Source organism: Ruditapes philippinarum, unplaced genomic scaffold (assembly GCF_026571515.1).
Source record: "Ruditapes philippinarum isolate M1 unplaced genomic scaffold, ASM2657151v2 ctg3026_1_1_1_1, whole genome shotgun sequence".
NCBI classification, from domain to species: domain Eukaryota; kingdom Metazoa; phylum Mollusca; class Bivalvia; order Venerida; family Veneridae; genus Ruditapes; species Ruditapes philippinarum.
The window spans coordinates 1-6,559 of record NW_026861249.1 but is presented as its reverse complement, the minus strand read 5'-3'; positions in this window follow the sequence as shown (position 1 = coordinate 6,559).

Genomic DNA, 6,559 nt, shown 5'->3' with positions numbered 1-6,559 from the left:
AAGCAGGACAGGGCAAAGACAGAGCACGGACAGGTTAATCACCAAACGACAAATAATTTGTAACTGATTAGGAATTCAAGGAAAACAACAACAGGCCCACAAAGGGGAAGGGGACAGGAGACCGGGGGAAGGGGGGGGGGTTAATAAAAGAAATAAAAAAAACTAGAGGCAATGGGGAAGACACTTACCGCAGACGAGAAAACAACAAGGGACACAAGCAAAAGTGTCACCAAAACAGTATGAAACAACACAGACACACATCTGAGGAACACAGTGAGGCGCCGCCTTGGAACGGTCAGCAGCATACTAATGACTGCTGGGGAGTTTAAACCGGTTAATGGTGCACCAAACCTCGCTCTTAGCCCCACCAAGTTCCTATAAACGAGACAGTGTAAATAAAATGAATCCCCGCCAAGTGAAATTCTAACAGTTGTCATGGTTACAAAAGGTTAAATAAGTAAAACACTAAAATGATCATGTAGAAACATATAAAAGTAAACACAATGACCATAACGAAAGTACTCAATGTCCTAAAGGAAGACAGAGCAACAAGAAAATCACCTACAAGGGCCCGACGAAGCAAGACAGAAGACGAACATTAAGACAATTCAGTCCCAAAGGGCTTTATGAACTATCCATCATAGAGTCTCCCACTTGGTCCGTCAGATGCAATCAAAAGAGGAAAGCGTAGTGTCCAACTGTAAAAGGGTTGAACACTAAACATGCAGTATGTCTTAAAATAGTAGGGTCATAACCTCTTTTAATAAAACGTTTAATGATTTTAGTAAAAACAGCAGAAAAATTACCATGATCCAAAATCTTACGAAGTTTGTAAATCACATCGCCATAAAAACCAGGCTGGCTAATCCCTTGTCGCAGAAGAGTTTTTAAATCACTATTGAATTTAGAAATTAAATCAAAGTTACGATTGTAAAATTTAGTAAAATATTTCCGTAATTTATGATAGCGGTAGCCCTGTTTTAGAAGCTTGCTGGTTATAAAAATATTCCGGTCGTTGAAATCCTTTACGTTGCTACAAGCTCTAGCGAATCTAATTAACTGAGAAACATAAACCCCGTAAGATGTTGCATGGGGTACGTCTCCATCTAAATGTGGATAATTAACTATACAAAAGTCAAAGTCATCTCTTTTATCATAGATTTTCGTGTGAATAGAATTGTTGTTTATAGCAACACGAAGATCCAAAAATGATGTACTAAAATTTCAAGAGTTCGTTTTTATTAAGTTGTAGTTCATGCGGATAAATGTCAGACACCATTTGATCTAAATAAGGATTATCTAAATTAAAAATATCATCAAGGTATCTGGAAGTATAACTATAACATCTTGTTGTTTATCTTCAGAGAGACTCAACATAAAATCTCTTTCATAGCAGTACAAAAACAAATCGTTGACCAGGGGTGCAAAATTAGTACCCATAGGGATTCCCATGATCTGTTTAAATAGGATATTACCAAACCTGACACAAATGTTGTCTAAAAGAAAAGAGAGTGCTCTACAAACTTCGTCACAGGTCCACATAGTATAATGTTTAACAATACCGTTAGTAATAAAAAAGCTTTGTTAGAGTTACATGCTATAAAGGAAACTTTTTCCCGTGTAAAAGTTTTTTGAATTAGGGAAATTAGTTTATCATTGATTAATTTATGTGGTAAAGTTGTATAAAGTGTAGAAAAATCGTATGTACTGACAGTTGAAGCTTGAAAGTTCTTAATTTTGAATTTATCCAAGATTTCACCAGAATTTTTAATTGACCAAAAGAGATGTTTGCCTGTGTTTTCATATACTTTATCACAATATCTAATTACATGTGTTTTAATGGCAGTCAAACAAGACGTCAATGAAATAGAAAGTTTACTTATAGTGCAAGATGTAGAATTAGCAATGAATCTGGCTTTGTAAGGTTTTTTTATTGCACTTTTAATCAATATAACATGTTGTGGATAATTGTATATGTACACGTAACAGTGCAATGTGCAACTCCCTAACCAGATAATTTATGTACCCAGTACTAGGTTAAGCCTGTACACGAAAGAGAACTACTGTAATGCTATGTTTTTGCCATAAACACAAAATGTTGAAAACAGTGGCTGGATTTCATCAAATAATCAATAACTGGCAATATTATCTTTTTTTTTCTTTTCTTTTTTATTGAAGCATATTTATTCGTAATATTCTGAATGCACTGTCTTGAATACAAATTACGAGGGACGGTCAGAAAATATCCGGACTTTTCATGCTCCTCTCTTTCTACGTGCAGCTATATACACATAATATATATTGGTGAAAACTACATTCATTCTACAATAACGTGGTCAGTTTCTTTTCAATGATAGTTGTGTATACACAGTATTTTGCCCTATGATATATGACAGGTGTTTCGTCTATCATGGACTCTTTGTTAGAGGAACAACGCTCTGTAATAAAGTTTCTGGTTGCAGAAGGAGAAAAGGCCTGCCACATCTTTCAGAGGCTTAAAAAAGATTTTCTGATAAATGTGTATCACGTTCAACCTTCTACAACTGGGTTTCTCAGTTTCGTGAAGGCAGAATAAGTCTTTGTGACAGGCCTAGGACTGGGCGGCCAGCTGAGAAAAATGTCTTGCTTCTTCACGATAACGCCCCATCCCATACCGCCGCAGCTACAGTGGAAGTTAAGAACTCTTGCAAATGACAATTGTTGTCTCACCCTCCTTATAGCCCAAATCTAGCCCCCTGTGACTTTTATTTGTTTCCAGAACTGAAAAGAATGCTTGCTGGAAAGAAATATAAGACCAGGCGGCTTTGATATCTGTTGTTAAACAGTAACTAAAACATAGGTCTACGTCATGGTTCACAGCGGGAATATAAAAGCTCCCACGAAGATGGCAAAAGTGCGTAGACGTAGGTGGAGAATATTTTGAAAAAGAGTAGAAAGATTTTTTTTAAAATGTTGAATGGTTTTCGAGAACGAGTCAAAAGTCCGGATATTTCCTGACTTCCCCTCGTATTGTGTAATATTTTTGAGAAGCTAAGGATAACATTTATCACAACACGCATTCTTTCCAAAGAATGACGTTTTATGAACTTTATAACAGTAATTTGTTATAAAAACTGTTGATTAAAACAAAATGAAACATGTGAAAGATCGGAATCATAAAAACACGAAGGGACGAAGACGAAAAGGCGAGAACACGAACACACGAACGTGAGGTATAATATAAGAAATAGGACACAGTAATTCGGACCTCATAGCATTTGAAGTGACCTCCCAGTCAGATTAAAACATTGAACGGACCTCAGCCTTCTACAGTGTTCCGTTAGGGTCTATGAATGAGAGTATGAATTCTAGACGTGAAAGTCGAAACCACGACCGGGACGAAAACACTGAAAGGCGACAAATTCAAGTCTATAATTTTGCGTTTTCGTCATCATATCTTCACATGTTTTCTCGGTTTTGTTATTTCCTGTTTTTATTTTTTTTGTGTATTTCCGCCTTCCACCGCGCATGTGCAGAACAGAAGATTTGTTTAACACATGTACGAATTTATAAAAAGGGAATCTCAGACAAGTAATGCTTTTAATAAATTTTATAAAATACATGTTTCATTTTAATATTAAATTGTTATAGGTATAAAACGACGTTTATCAAACTGATTTTGTTTATTGTAAAATTGCGAGTATACTAGTGTAAGAGATTGCATATTCAACGACCAAATTGATGTGTGAAATTTAATTGTCTATTCGAACATTTTATTTTTATAATCATATTGGTTTTCATTAACATAATATCAAGTGATGTTTAAAAAAAAGCTTTTTAATTTTATCTCATCTCAAATTATTCACTAAGGTATTCCAAAGAAAAAAATACATGCGTTTAAAATTTATGTGAAATATAGACATGTGTAGAATTTAAAGTGTTGTAGTAACAAATCTAGAACATATTTCTTTTCTCTTTATATAATTTGTTATATATATGCGTGGAATTGTGTCTTGAATTAAATCTGAAAAAGGCGCATTAACAAGAACGTGCAGTAATTATTAAATGCAGACGATTCTGTTAGATGCCTTCATCAGTTCAAAATATAATAAAATAGATAAATACAGAATCCCTAAAGAAAGCCCAACACGGCAAAATTGAAAATGTTGCAGGCTCGGTTTGATTGAGCCTGTTCATGGACACTAATGGAAGCGACGTCATAACGGAAAGTGTGAAAATAATTAGAAACACAAATTTATGATATAAATATTAGGTACATGAATAAAAATAGTGACACAGAGTAAGATGTCTTTTAGACAGTGTGACTTAATAAAGATAATAGACAAACATCTCAATATAAATGGAACACATTTAATTTCTATGCGGGTTTGACTTTACAAGGTTCGATTGCAGTCGACAAATTGCCTAACACATTATTAGTCTTTAACGGTAAATATATACATTATGACGTAATCAATTATTAACATGATATTGTAAAGCGAAATATAATCCACACCATTTTAACGCACTAAGTAGAACCAAGAATCTTCCATTATGTATTTACTATGTTTACTAAAACCTCTTAACACATAACGGCCTTTAAAATGAAGTGGTTTATTTAACAGTTGTAAGAACATCGTAATCTGACATTGCGGACAAAGAAATAACAAACTTTAAGCCATCTTTGTATAAAATTATGTTTTTTTCCAGCTTTTGGCATCCTTCGTGAAGATTATGATCTTTTAAACATATAATACGGGAATGAATGGATGGAGTAAGGGAACGAATCAATGTAAAAAAAGAAAATATATTATCGTCTATATAATCAGCAATCAAATTGATAGGCTAGGGTTTCGTATAAGAGGGGATCGAATGGGTTAACAAGAATGAAAATAGGGAATCGTTAAAGTAAAAACCGAAAATACACTATTAATATGAAATAGATGATCAAAATCGATAATATACTATCAAACATATAAAAAGGGATCAAAGTGATGAACTAGGGGATCGTAAAGACGTACATCAGATAATATATACCATCAAAATATAATAGGGGATCAAATGGATAGACTAGGGGATCATATAAATGTACAACAGAGAACATCATGTCAAACATATAAGAGGAGGAACAATTGATGGACTAGGGAATCATAAAGATGTACAAAAGAGAATACACTATCAAACATATCAGAGGGGGTCAAATGGATTGACTAGGGGATTATATAAATGTACAACATAGACATCATGTCAAACCTATAGGAGGGGATCAAAGGATCGTAAAAATGTACAACAGAGAATACTATCACATATATATGAGGTGATCAAATAGATGGACTAGGGGATCATACAGTTGTACAACAGAGAATTTATTATCATACATATCAGAAGGGATCAAAAGGATGTACTAGGGGATCATACACATTAACAACAGATTATATTATCAAACATATCAGAAGGGATCAAATGCATGTACTAGGGGATCATACAGATGTACAACAGAGAGCTTATTGTCAAACATATCATGTCAAACATATAGGAAGGGATCAAAGGATTGTAAAGATGTACAACAGAGAATACTATCACAGATATATGAGGGGGTCAAATGGGTGTACTATGGGATAATACAGATGTACAACAGGAAACATCTTATCAAACATACAAACGGGGATCAAATCGATGTACAAGGGGATCGTATAGATGTACAACAGATACATATCAGAGGGGAACAAATAGATGGACTAGGGGATAATATAGATGTACAGCAGAGAAACACACTTGGAAATAAGTAAAGCACATCCGGCATTTTGCCTCAATTTTGACATGAGCACAATTAAAATTTTAAATTTACGAACCACCTGTACCAAAAATGGCAAAATTAATCTCAAAATCGCATTAGACGGCATACTGGTAGTACGAGAAGGGTTGAGACCGTCATCAGGGCACGTGGCAGTTACACACGTTATTAAAAATTTGGCTTTATAATATCATTGTACGTTATGTAATCGTTAACATTTACCAAAAATATCCCTGTTAATGTTTTGTAAACGCGCCAACACCATACTTATAAGCATTTACAGGTTTTGGTAAAAAACAACACATTTGCTTCTCCTTCAATATTTTGGTTAATAACTCATAAATTTACTGGTTTATGATTACTAAATTGGTATCACTTCTTATCAAATTACTATCTCTTAGCTCAATTAAGTCGTCATCTCATCACAGTGCTTCATAACTAATTTTAAATAACCCAGGGTGTGCTTAACATATTTTTCCGGTTGTATATTATCTAAATAATATAAGGGATAAATAAAAGGACTAGGGGAATCATATAGATGTTAACAACCAGAAAAAACATTTTACTATCAATCATTCAGGAGGGATTCAAAAATGGGTGTAGGTAGAAGGGGAACATACCCAAATGTACAACAGAGAATTACAGTTATCGAACATGGGACCAGAGGGGGATCTTTAATAGAAATGGGACTAGGGTTCATATAGAATGTACAACAGAAACATTCTATCAAACATACAGGAGGGGGAAACAAATGGATGTACTAAAGGGGATTTTTATTTGGGTCTA